At 29.9% G+C, this 14892-nt stretch overlaps 2 long non-coding RNA genes across 2 annotated transcripts; both read right to left on the bottom strand.

The window, feature by feature from the left end:
* Positions 1-2468: 2468 nt before the first annotated feature.
* LOC105797042 (uncharacterized) lies at positions 2469-3665 on the bottom strand. Its single transcript, XR_001134606.2, has 2 exons — positions 2939-3665; positions 2469-2781 (listed from the first exon to the last, which is right to left on the bottom strand). It is a non-coding gene; the product is annotated as an uncharacterized LOC105797042 (long non-coding RNA).
* A 5570-nt stretch (positions 3666-9235) lies between these two features.
* On the bottom strand, positions 9236-11471 carry LOC105801625 (uncharacterized). The gene is made up of 3 exons (XR_001136017.2): positions 11400-11471; positions 10892-10965; positions 9236-9471 (listed from the first exon to the last, which is right to left on the bottom strand). It is a non-coding gene; the product is annotated as an uncharacterized LOC105801625 (long non-coding RNA).
* Between the last annotated feature and the right edge of the window lie 3421 nt (positions 11472-14892).

Here is a 14892-nt window from a genome sequence, read left to right as displayed (position 1 = left end):
AAACTTTTCACTTCTCCCTTCCCTTAATCTGGAAGCTTTGGCTGGAGCTTTTCTAGCGTAGACATTCTCTACTTTAAGGACAAAATGAAACTCAATCTCCTGGAATTTGTTTTTTTGGTTTTGTATGTCCCTGATGATTGCTCCAATGACCGATTTATCTATACTAGTACTTTGGCATTTCTTGATGATAGTTTTCAAATCTCCCACTACTCCCATTTTATTTAATCACATACTAGTCCCTAGTTTTACTGCCTGTAATCCTGCATATGCCTCTGTCGTGAACGGATTTGCTATCTCAGAGTGAAAACTGCCTGTGATGCAAGGATTTCCCCCTCCTCGTTCCATACGATTCCCCCCTTCCCCACAAAATAGAAATAAAAATGGACTTAAAGGATCCCCTTGTCTAAAACCTCTAGACGGAAGGAAAGTTTGTCCTATGTTTCTATTGAAATTCACAGAATATGATACTGTAGAGACACATTTCATTAATGAATCAACCCATCCTGGGTCAAATCCCATTTTTTTCATTACCCTCTCCACAAATTTCCATTCAACCCTACCATATGCCTTACTCATGTCTAGTTTGACAGCCATAAGCCATTTTTTCCCTATCTTCTTGTGTTTTAAAGTATGTAAAATTTCATAAGCTAGTAACACATTATCAGAAATCAGCCTTCCTAGAACAAAAACACTTTGTGTTGAATCAATACATTTATGAATCACTGCTCGAAGCTGATTAGCAATGACTTTAGCTATCATTTTATAAATCACATTACATAAACTAATTGGTCTAAATTGAGTAATATTGGAAGGATTCAGAATTTTTAGGATTAGCACAATATTTGGTTGGTTCATCGAATGTAATTCCATACATTCGTTTAATCTTTGAAGGCAAAAAGTAGAGACACCATCCCCAATGATCGACCAACATTTTTGATAAAATAAAGCTGGAAAACCATCCTCTCCTGGTGCTTTTGTAGGTCCCATTTCTGATAGAGCTTCCCGTATCTCCTCCTTAGGATATCTTGCCTTCAATTTATTATTGTCTTCCTCAGAAATGCACCTGTCAATTCCTGACAAAATTTTCTCATAGTTATCTTGCCTTCCTGCTGAAAATAACTTCATAAAATACGATCTGGCAATTTCCTCCATCTCCTTAATCTCCTCTGTCTCCCTGCCATCTTCAAACTGCATCTTGTGGATAAGATTCTGCTTTTTTTTAACACTTCCTAACCCTAAACCATCGCCGGAACAGGGTTACGGAGCATTACCTGACATATCAGATAACTTATAACTAATTCACAAATAAATAACAGACATAGCATACTTTAATCATTAAGTCCCTTTATTGGACTCTTGAGGCCCAAATTTCGTTTCAAAAGTGGATCAGGTTATTATCATTTCATACTTGAATCAAATATGTCATATTAGTTTCATTTCATATTTATAACCAATTTAAACATCATTCTACAACCATAATCACAAAACTCTTATACTTAACTTATACATCACCTAAGTACATGCCACATTATCAAAACAAAGATACATCACTAAAATTTATCTGAGGTCGGGATTGCTCTGGATGCTAGACCGAACATTGGCTTTCCATAAACTCGCATTTAAAACAATAAATCATTGAGTATAGATATACTCAGTGGTATTATCATAATTCAAATTTATAACATTAATCGATAAATTATATACATTTAATTTATGCCTACAATTATTCATTAATTATCTCATACTTTAAATCAACTTGATCATTAATAACAATAAGCAATATTTCACTATCTCAATTTCATTGGATTTTTCACATCTCATTCCAATAGTTCATTTCAATTCATATACAATTCATTCAATTTATCACTATATTCAATATCAATTCTATTGCAATTTGTACTCACTAATATCATATAACAAAAATTTACTCTTAATCAAATCATGAACTTTGGGTTCATATCTTCAAATCTCATATATCAATTTCAAATTCACATATCAATTCACAATTCACTTTCTCATTTCTTTCCTTAGCCCAATCAATCACACTTATTCAAATTTTCTCATTTCAATTATTTACCCCTATTAACTTGACTCGGACCTTGGCGGATACATGGATCCAACCAAACACAACAGAATGGCACCCAGTGCCTCATCGGATAGTTCGAAGCAATAAAGTGACACCCAGTGTCTCATCGGCAGAGCCGAAGAAAGTTGGTATCCAGTACTGTAATCACTGAATTTTGTCCGGTCCATCTTTCGTATTTTATTTTATTTATTTTATTATATATATATTTAAAAATTTTGTTTTTTGGGCTTGCTCTATGTGGGCCTAATGGTTGGGCATGTGGGGTTGGATAATTGGGTTTTAAATATTTTAATTTTGGACTTGTTTGGGCTTTGGCCCATTGTTTTTATTTTATTTTTTTTATGTTTTTATGTTTTAATAATATTAATAAAGCAATAATAAATAAATAAAAATACAAGATAAATTACGTTTTAGTCCCTGAATTCTTCAAAAATTACATTTTGACCCCTAAATTTTTCCAAATTTGCATTTTGACCCCTAATATTTTGTAAATTACGTTCAAGGCCCTAAACTTTCCAAAAATTACATTTTGGCCCATATTTTTGCTAAAATTGCACTTTTGCCCCAGAAGCTTTGCATCCTCTGCAATTTGGTCCTCCTGCACTTGTCTAATCGCCGCAATCAGCAGCCGAGCGTACCCCTCCCAGCCGAGCTACTCCAGCAGCCTCCCTAGGCCATGATGGCTCCTCTGCCACCTGAAAATAATTAGAAAGAGGACAAAGTGAGCAGATTAAAAGGAGGGGAGAGGGGATTTTTCAATGGGGGTTCGAAATTTTTTGGCAACCAAAGCACAAAAAATAGCAGAAAATTCCAGCAGCAAAAAACACTCCCATTAGCCAATCCCACACTCACCGCCATCGTTGCACCACCACCAGTGTCGCTCCACCGCCGGCACCTACAACAAATCAAACACAACAAGTAACAAGCAACCAAAAAGCAAGAAAGAGACAGTAAAAACAACAGCAAAAAAATAAAAATAGTAAGAAATTTTTGGCCTTCTTCGTGAGCCACCGAGGGAGGGGAAGAGCCAAGGGCGATCGGCGGCGGCGCTTTCAACCTTGGGGTTGCCGAGAAAAGAAATAGAAGAGAAAGAAAATAGAGGAAAGGGAAGGGGAGAAAGGGGAAAGAGAAGAGAAAAGGAAAAGAAGAAAAGGAGGAAGGAAGAAAAGAATAGAAGGCACGAGGAGGGAACGTCGGCCGACACACCACCGAACGGAGCAAGGAGCCACCAATGGTGGCGGCTAGGGCTTGAAAGAAAAAAAAGGAACAAGAAGAAAGAAGAAAGAAAAAGAGTGAAAAATAAAGAAAAAAGAAAATAAAAAAGTAATAATAAAAAAATAAAAACAGCAGCCCATTTTTTGGCAGGCCACTAGCAGCCCACCACCAGTGGACCCGATCCGGCGCAGGCCCAACACCCCAGCAGCTCCAGCAGGCCCGATTGCAGCAGTGAAGCAGGCCAACTGAGGCCCAAGCCGAAAAAAAAAAGAAAAAGGAAAAGGGCTTTTTTTTTTGGGTAATTTCTAAATTTTAATTTAATCCATTAAGTTAATATTCTAGAAATATTTCTTTTTAGAAATAATGTTACATGTATCTTATTTGCATATTTTAATATATATATATGTATATATAAATAAAACCATTTTATCGTAAGGCAACGAACCGATTTGACACCGAGCCGTCGATTTCATCGCTATGTTGGGTGAATATCGATGGCTCGTGTTAAATACGGGACGCCCTTCTAAAAATTAAAAATATATAATAAAAAATCTTCGTGTTTTTAATAAAAATTCTCGTGTTTTATTAGAATCTCGATTAAATATTAAATTGAATCGATTTGACACTAATTCGACGGTTTCATCGCCATGTAGGGGTGAATAACGTTGATTAATCGGGTTTCAAAAGTTTTCATGTTTTCAAAATTTCTCGTGTTTCAAAAAAATAATAATAAATTTCCCATGTTTCAAAAAAAATATATTCGTGTTTTAAAAAAAATCTCGTGTTTAAAAATTTTTGCGTTTTAAAAAATTTTCGTATTTTCAAAAACTCGTGTTTCAAAATTTTTCATTTTTTCAAAAAATTCCCGTATTTTCATAAAAAAAATTCAAATTTTCAAAATTTTCTGTGTTTCAAAAAAATACTGTGTTTCAAAAATCTTCGTGTTTTTTTAAAAAAAATTTCGGTGTTTCAAAAATTTCCGCGTTTCCAAAAATTCAGGCGATAAAAAAAATTTTCGTGTTTTCAAAAACTTCGGTGTTTCAAAATTTTCATGTTTCCAAAAATTCCCGTGTTTTAAAAAATTACCGTGTTTTCAAAAATTTTCATGTTTCAAAAAAAATCCCCGTGCTTTTAAGAATTTTCGTGTTTCTAAGATCCTCGTGTTTTAAAAATTTTTCGTGTTCTCAAAAAAAAATTATTTCAAAAATCTTCGTGTTTAAAAAAAAATTCGTATTTTGATCGGATCACGATTAACTATTAAATTGAACTTGTATTTTTGAAAATTAAGACAACGCGCGTTTAACAAGATACCAGTTTTTGGGCGTCGCGAGGGTGCTAATACCTTCCTCGCGCGTAACCGACTCACGAACCCTAATTTTCTCTGGATTTTCACGCAGACCTAAAATTACCTCTTTTTTAGGAAAATTTAAAAATAAAATTTTCTTCTAAAAAGAGAATTTATTAGGTGTCCGATCACACCTAGAAAAAAGATCGGTGGCGACTCCTTTTCAAATAAAATCGAGACATTGTTTTCAAATTTTCAATAATCGCTTCGATTAGCGCCCGTACCGAAATTTTTAGGTCGCTACAAGTACCTCATTGAAACTATCCGAAGAAATATAGTGACACCCAGTGTCTCATCGAATCGAGGTCGAAGTATCCCTGAACACTTCCAATCCTATGGCATGCCAACTATATCCGACTCAGCCCGACTAGTTAATAGGGTATTCAAATCATTTTTTTTATTTCAAATTCACTTTCGGTTCAATCACAATTCATTTCAAATTCACTTTTCACTTTGTAATCAATATACAATTCAATACCAATACATTTTTTCACTTTTCAATCAATGTACCATCAAATGCTCATATATATTCATACTTCATTTCAATTTCATTCAATTCACAATTTCTCATGTTCACAATTCAAATCAATTTCTCAATCCAATATGCATTTCAATACCACATTAATTCTTTTAATTCAAATCATATCACTAGTAATTTCCATTCAATTCACTTACAATTCAATATCATTTAATTCAATATCGATATTCACCTTATTTTTATTTACTAAACATATTATTCAAAATTCAACAATTATTATTAATAAATTCAATACTAATACGTATTTATCATTCAATTCAATCATGATACTTACCTCAATTTGTTTATCATGTATATTAATTTAAATTTTAACAATTAATAATTAAATTCGAATTATGGTAATACTAACCAAAATTTCTCTTGAGTCACTTCTTGTCCACCTTCTCCTTTCCTTTCTTGGTCAATGACTCTTGCACGACATTAGCAAATTAACTTTGAACCTTGAAACCTCAAATTTTCCTTTTTCTTTTTCTTTCTTTCTTTCTCCCATGTTTCTTCTCTGTTTCCTCCATTGCTATTATTTCTTTTCTTTTAGTTTATGTTTCTTTCTTTTACTTAGTTATTTAAGTTATACATATATATAATATAATATAATTAATATAATACTTATTTATTAAGTAAATAAATATAATATATATTAACTAAAATATCTCAGATATTTCTTTTGTTATGCCGCCTCAATTTAGGCTAATGGCATAATTGCCTATTTGGTCCTTTTAACTTTTCTTTAATCTATTATTCAACTTTTACCCCTATTTCAATGTAATCTATTATTAAACTTTTACCCCTATTTCAATTTAGTCCCTTTTCACAATAACTCCTAATTAAGTCAAATTCACCTAACCAAAACCTAATTGATCACACAACTAACTTTGTAAATATTTTTAATAAATATTTACGAACCCGTTTCACTAAAACGAAGGCTCGATAATTCACTTTCCAATGTCTGCACTTTTTAGGTCGTTACATTTTGTGTCGCTTGCTTATGAAAAAATGATGTATTTCTGTCTCCAAGTTTCAACCAATTTATTCGGGCCCTCTGTTCCCAATAGCATTCATCCTTTTCAATCTCAAAATTCAGATGGATCTTTGTATCAACAATCTCTGCCAAATTCTCATCACTTCTGCCAGATTCCAGTAGCGTTGTCAACTTTAAAGTTAAAACCTTTGTTTTCATTTTCCTACTCCGTCGAATCTGGCTTTCCCAACTCTCTAAACCTCTTTTTAAATTTTCCTGCTTGCTTAGAAAATCTCCTGTGGAATTTTCCCAAATACGCCTAATTTCTTCAAAAAATGTTTCCTCCAAAACCCACCAAGCTTCGAACTTAAAATTCTTAAAATTCTTTTTAACCAACCTTCTAGCTCTATAATCTGTATTAACAAGAAGTGGACAATGATCTGAAAATAAATGTGGAATGTGCTGAATTAAGGAATTCTGGAATAAAGAACTTCATTCTTCTGTAGCTACTCCCCTATCCAACCTTTCCTGAATATTTGTTTCTGGCAAATTTCCTCTCTCCCAAGTAAAACAATTACCTGAATAACCCACATCCACCAGACTACAATCTTCTAACACCTTTCAAAAAGCTTCCATCCTTCTATCCTCTCTAGCTAATCCACCTTTCTTCTCATAACCATATAAGATTTCATTAAAATCCCCACAAACTAGCCATGGACACTCTCCCTGATTACATAATCGTCTCAACAGATTCCATGATTCATCCCTATCATGTGAGTAAGAAGAACCATAAAAACCTATAAATCTCCACTTCTTGCTATCTCTCACATCCTCAATAATCACATCAATATGATGATTTGAGAAACTTTGTAGCATTATATTAACATTCCATCGCCATGCTAAACTTAGTCCACTACTAGAAAGAATCTAATCAACATCAATTCCAAACTAAAAACCACAACTTTGTCTAACTTTTCCAACTGTTTTCTGTTAATTTTTATCTCCATAAAGAAAACCACTTGGGGATAATGTAACTTCAGCGAGTGTCGAAGTCTCCGAACTATCCAAGGATTCCCCAAACCTCGGACGTTCCAACTTAAGATTTTCATTGCGATTGGTCGGCTTGCCTCTTGGCAATCGCTGATAATAAATGAGTAACTTCAGACATTCTCTTGTTTCTACCTCCTATATTACTACTTTCTTCAATGTCCCCTCTAGTTCTCTTTTTCCCCTCCTCCCCTATAACCACCTCATTCTCCAGATCATGATCCATAGCCGTTTGAATTTGATCAAGTAATGTTTTATCCTTCTCTAGTCGTGAGGTATCCCTTTTTCCTTCCAGGTTGAACCCTAAAACAAGGTTAATATCTTTATCACATTGCTTGGGCTCTTCTTAACTGTGCATGCAAGGACAAATTCCAATCCATCTCAGCAATTTCCATACCTGCCTCCATCTTAACTTCACAAAAGGAATCACTATGACCTAAACGGCCACAATAGAAGCAAAAAAGAGTCAGTCTTTCGTACTTAAATCTGACATAAAAGCATTTGCTTCTAAACATGACTTGTTTCTTCCTTTTAAGAGGGCGACCAATATCAATTTGAACTCTTATTCGCATAAAATTCCTATTCTCTTTCCCCAAGCTTGAGCCATCATACTCCTAAAAAATTCCTCTAAAATTTCTCAATTGCATAGTTAAATTTTCAAAATAATAACCAATGAGAATATCATGAACTTGTACCCAGAAAGGTGTTAAGATTAACGAAACTCTTAATGGATCCTCCCCCCATTGTAACTTGTGCAAAATCAAAAGATGATTATTGAATGTCCATGGTGTCCCTTTTAAAACTCTTTCCATATCTATAATATGAAAAAATTTAAATAAATACCTTTTTTCCCCTAGATCTCTAATTTGAACACCCCTAACATGATGCCATAAATTAGCCATGGTGCTTTTCATTGTTGGGTAGTGAAAAATACTGGCTGTAAGAAAACATCCAACCAGACTAAGAACTTTTTCTTCCCTTACCAAATCTGAATCAACTTGTACTTGCAGGATTGCTTCTTCTTCTTCGTCAAGGGTTAGACCAACAAAATCTGATTCCATGGATGCAGGAAGAAAAACAAAAAAAAAAGACTGTTTTAGATTATGGATATGGTAGCTGCCAAAACAAGAAGACTCAAAAAAACCTAAAAACTTGCAAAGAGAGCAGACAGAGATGTGCTAGGGTAGCACACTTGTGTTTATTATATTGATGTATTTATTTCTTTAAATGTGCATGATTAAATCAAAATTAAAGTTTCAAGTATTTATTTGAACCACAATTAGAGTTTCACATAATTCCACCAATTTAAAGTTAGTGTAACACCCCTTACCCGAGACCGTTTCCGGAGTCGAGTACGAGGCATTACTTAGCTTATCTTACTAATTCGAAGCATAAAAACTTGTTTTGAAAATTAATTTCACTATTTACAGCAATCTGTCTAATCGCGCAGCAGTTACTAAATTAATTATAAATCGAGTTACGGGACTCGAAATTTAATTCCGAAAATTTTTCCTGAAACTAGACTCATATATCTTCCTACTATAAAATTTTCAGAATTTTTGGTTCAGCCAATTAGTACAGTTTATTAGTTAAAGTCTCCCCTATTTTACCACTTGACTGTCCTGACCTCTTGCCACTAAAAATAAATTTTCTCACTATAGGATTTTCATATGAAGTTATTACTCATTTCTACAGAAAATATACTCAATAAGGAATCTATAGATATAAACTACAACTCATAACCATTTTTGTGCAATTTATAATGATTTTCTAAACTTAGAACAGAGGACTCCAAAACAGTTCTGACCCTGTCTCACTAAAGTTCTCATATCTCAAAATATTAAATTTCTTTTGTTAAACCGTTATTTTTCCATGAAAATAGACTCAACAAGCTTTAATTCCATATATCATTCACCCTCTAATTAATTTTATACTATCCTAGGTGATTTTTCAAAGTCACATCACTGTAGCTGCTTGAAATCTGTTTCTTTACAAATTTTACTCTTTCATGATTTCCATGCATGATTTATCATCTAAACATACATATTACCAAACATATTCATACTTAACCATTTTAAAAGCCAAACATTATCACATACTCACACATCTTCCTTTAGCAATATCATAGATACAAACATTCAAATTGACTAATCCCTATACATCACTTAGGTATAAACATTACTTAGGTACATGCCACGTTATCAAAAGAAAAATACATCGCTAAATTTCTCTGAGGTCGGGATTACTCTGGATGCTGGACCGAACACTGATTTTCTACTAACCTGCGCACGGAAACAACCGTACGCTGAGTATGGGAATACTCAATGGTATTACCATAATTCAAATTAATAACTTTAATCGATAATTTATATACATTTAATTTATGTCTACAATTATTCGTTAATTGCCTCATACTTTAAATCAACTTGATCATTAATAACAATAAGCAATATTTCAATCTTATATTTAATTGTATTCATACCTTGTTTCACTATCTAAATTTTATTGGATTTTTCAACATCTCATTCTAATAACTCATTCCAATCCATACAAACTCAATCATTTCATCAACTCATTCATTATCATTTCTATTTATATTCAATTTTACACTTATAATCTTTTAACACTCAATTTACACATTAAATCCATAAATAAAATTCAATAACTTGTATTCAATTAAATTCACATATTATTTCACTATTTCAAATCATTTTATTTTCACTTGTCATTTTACATCATTTCATATTACCAAAAACTATTTCATAAAATTTATCATTATTTGTTTCTTGAACCATAATTCTCACATTCCATTTTCACATCTCAATTCAATGTCTTATTTCAAATCAATTTACTTCAATTCAAATTGCTTTTAATTTCCAATCCATATACCTTCAAATATTCACATAATTCATAATTCAATATCATTTCTTACTTCAATTCTTTTATTTTCCCTATTAACATGACTCGGACTTTGGCGGATACACGGATCCAACCAAACACACCAAGACGGCACCCAAAGGCCTCATCGGATAGTTCAAAGCAATAGTTGACACCCAGTGTCTCATCGGCAAAGCCGAAGTAAGTTGGTACCCAGTACCTCATCGAATCTATCCGAAGTAACAGTATGACACCCAGTGTCTCATCGACTCAAGGTCGAAGTATCCCTGAACACTTCTGATCCTATGGCATGCCAACTATATCCGACTCAGCCCGACTAGTTAATAGGGTTTCCGAATCACATTTCAATTCAATCACTTTCTCATACTTTTAATTCAAATCATTATACAATTTAATCACCATTTGATTCAATATATTTTCTATTTCAAATTCACTTCCCACCTTCAAATCAATATACAATTCAAGACCAATACATATTTCACAAATCATACCTCGATTGAATCAAACCACTTTTCAGTCAATACTCAATTCACGTATTCACACTTATTCATAATTTAATTCACTTTTATTCAATTCATATTTTTAATTCATTCAATTAAATATCGATATTCTCCTTATTTTTATTTACTAAACATATTATTCAAAATTCAACAATTACTATCAATAAATTCAATATCAATATGTATATAGATATATATATATTTCATTCGATTCAATCATGATACTCACCTCAATTTTCTTATCATGTATATTAATTTAAATTTTAACAATTAATAATTAAATTCGAATTATGGTAATACTAACCGTAAATTTTCTCGAGTCACTCCTTGATCACCTTCCCCTTTCCTTTCTCGGCAATGACTCTTGCACGACATTAGCTACGTAATTAAACAATTAAAAATTATTAATACACAATTTCATCAAAACATTTCCATTTATACCTAAGCTTTACCTAAATTCTAATTTAATCCCTTATCAATACTAATTTTATTTTCCCAATCTAACTCCATATTCTCTCTTAATTCTTACTAAAACTCATTTTAACTCTTCATTGTCACCATAAATCCCTAATTTTGGGATTCTTTCAATTTAGTCCCTACTATTCAAAACTTACACTTTATTTTACAATTAAATCCTTTACTAACTTCTAACTTGAAATTCAATCAATTTAACCCCTAATTCTTTCATTTATTCAACATAATCAATGTCTAGAAATATAACATCTTCCCAAATTTCAACATAAACCATGAAATATTTTGTTCTAGAACTCCAAAACTCAAAAATTATAAGAAAATAACTTAATTTGACTTACCAATTGAGCTTGAAACCTTGAAACCCCAAATTTTCTTTCTTTCCTTCCCTTTTCTTTTCTTTCCTTTCTCCCTGTTTTCGTTTGCCTGTTCTGTTTCCATTTCTCTTTTCTATCTTTTATTTCTTTTATTAAATTAGTTTAATATAATAACAATAAAATAATAATATAATATTTCTTACTTAAATAATAAGTAAATATGTAATCATTACTAATATATATGTATTTCATTCTTCCACATGTCATCATATACACCATGCATTTGTCAACAATTTTATTTATTTGAAATATAATAATATAATATAATTAATATAATTTACAATATAATAAATAATAATATACTTCAAAAAAATCTCAGATTTTATCATGCATATGCCGCCTCATTTATGGGACTTGGCATATTTACCTATTTAGTCCTTTTAACTTTTCTTTAATCTATAATTAAACTTTTACCCTTATTGCAATTTAGTCCTTTTAATCAATTAACCATCGGAACATTAAAATACTTAACTAAACTTTAATACTACCCTAGTGACACTCCGTAAATATTTATAAAAATATTTACAACTCAGTTTATAGTATCGAGGTCTCGATACCTCGCTTTTGACCCAATTTGCCTAATAATTTCTTTTAAATCACAAAATTCACTAATTTAAAATATTTCTAAAATCACACTGAACTTATAATTATTAATTAATAAATTTTTCTAACGTTTTCATCAGATTTAGTGATCTCAAATCACTATTCGACACTACTTGAAAATTGGGTCATTACAGTTAGTGTATAATTTTGAGATTTATTCCTAAAATAAATTATATTATTTGAGGTAACTTTAGTTTTTATTTTAAAAAATATGCATATGGTGAGATTTAAACCTAAACCAATTGTATTAGAAAAATATTTAATTTACCACTTAACTAAACCTTTATTTTGATATTTTTATACATTTTAATTTTATATGCATTTTATTATTTCTATCAATTGCATATATTAATAATATATTTGATTTAATTAGTGTCACAAGTTAACTCGACACAAACTCATAAACAATTTAATCTATTTTTAATTTTAATACAGTACATATCTCTGTGTTATTTTATTAATTAGTTTCAAGTCATACATTTCATTAATTATTATATGTTATTTTCATTTACCATTTGAACTAAAGAATTTTTCGACTTAAAATTAAACTTTAATTAATATATTTTTATATAATTTTTAATATATTTGTGTATCTATACTTATTTATTAAGCCTTTTATTAAGTTGGTGTCACCTACCAATTGAGTCTTAGGTCCGTTTGTTTACATGTAAAATGTTTTACGGAAAATATTTTCTGCATTTTCCTATGTTTGTTTCACAGAAAACAGCTTGGTCAACAGAAAATGACTTACAGGTTAACGGAAAATAAGCTTTTTTCCTTGTAAAATGACTTACTCTTTTGAAAAGTGTAAGTCATTTTCCGGAAAAGAGATCCTTAATAGATAATTTTACTTTTATATAAAAATTAACTTAAATCAAGTTTAATATTATTATATTGATAATAATTTTTATTTTTATTTTTAAAAATATTTAAAATATTAATATAAAATATTATATTTTTAATATTATTAAATATACATATTTAATTATTTATATTTAGTCATATAATAAATTATTAATATAATTAATATAATTTATTATTTTAATAAATTATTTAATATTTAAATTTTATTTTAATAGTAAATTTTAAAATAATAATTTTAAATAATATTATTCACATATTATTGAAAATATCAATATTAATTTTAATACTAACTATTTATTATAATTATAAATATATTAATAATAAATGTTTTGCAAGATAAATGTTAAAATATGCATAAGTTTATATATTCTTCACAAATTTGTAATTTAGTTTTTGTACTTTTATTTTTAAGAATTTAGTCCTCTACTTTCTAGATTTGAAAATCAAGTCCAATCACGACATTGTTGATTTTTGTTTTGTCAATTTTGTTAATGTCACATTTTTAAATAAAAAATACTTAGTTGGTAGTCATGTAACTAAAAATGATCGTTTCAATGAACCTAAATTTAACAAAATATTTTTAATATATGTAAAAACAATGTAAAATATAAAATTATAGATATAAAATAAACTCAATTAAACAATAAAAAATAAAAAAAAATCTCAAATGTATGTTTGTTTAATTGAAAACGACTTTTATGAAATATTTTTAAAGAACATGCGAAACAAAATAAAATATTTTACACAGATTCATCCAAACACCAGAAAATATTAGTTTTTCCAAAAAAGTAAGTCATTTTCTAGAAATTATTTTCCGGAAACCATTTTCAGTGAAACAAACGGAGCCTTAACTCAGTTAGGGAATTATCAAAAAAAACCCATTTAATTTGCAAAGTAAGTTACATGATTATGTGGGTCTTTTTGTCTTTTTATATTTTTCATTATTTATTGTATGTTGTTTTTTTATCACATCTCTGTGTTCTAAATACATGAATTTCACATGCATATGCGTGTGATAAGATTTCTAGTATTTTTAATAAGTTTTTTTACATTTTTAAATGGGCTTAATATAGTATTTGGTACATGAATTTGACACTTTTTCTTATTTAGATATATAAGTTTTTTTTGTCCAATTTGGTACTTGAACTTGACACTTTTTCTTAATTTATTACATTAGTTTTTTCGGTCCAATGTGGTATCTAAACTTGACACTTTTTTTTCTAATTTGGTACCTAAGCTTGTCAAATGTATACAAATGATCCCAAAACACTGACAATGTTAGTTTTTTTCCACGAGGGTCATAAATAGTTGATGTATAACTAACATATGGAAGATGACATGGAATTTAATGGTAATAATGATTACATTTATTTGGAATTTCTTTTGTTTTACTAAACAACATGCTCAAAATTTACTTTTCATTGGAATTGAGGTTGCTTTGACTATTAATGGAAAAAAATGATTCAAGAAGGACTATATGCTGAAAGCATTGCTTGATCTTCACAAAGCACTCAATTCCACAAAAATATCGTCAGTATTAGAAGAAATTTGTGTTAAAAATTTATGTTTTAAACTATATTTAACAAATGGATATTGAAGAAGAGAACAATAGTTTTAAAAACTCAAAATAGAAAAAAGTCATCATGTTAAATTAAAACATAAAATTAATTGAATTAAATTAATTAAACTAAACATAACCAAACATTTTAAAATACAAAAAGTAATAATGTCATTTTCACATGTTTGTCATACATTAATTATTTTTTCTAACTTGTAAAGTAACACAATTAGTATATTAGAGTAATTTGTATAATATTTAACAAGTTCAGTACCAATTTTGACAAAAAAACTTAGTATCAAATTAGAAAAAAAAGTGTCAAGTTCGTTTACTGCACCAAGAAAAACAAAAGCTTATATATCATATTTAAGTACCCAATTGGGCAAAAAAGTTCAGTACCAAATGTTATAATAAGCCTTTAAATAAGTTATA

The sequence above is a fragment of the Gossypium raimondii genome, chromosome 3 (assembly GCF_025698545.1).
Source record: "Gossypium raimondii isolate GPD5lz chromosome 3, ASM2569854v1, whole genome shotgun sequence".
NCBI classification, from domain to species: Eukaryota; Viridiplantae; Streptophyta; class Magnoliopsida; order Malvales; family Malvaceae; genus Gossypium; species Gossypium raimondii.
The sequence above is the reverse complement of the archived record's forward strand: the minus strand, read 5'-3'. Positions and strand labels throughout refer to the sequence as shown.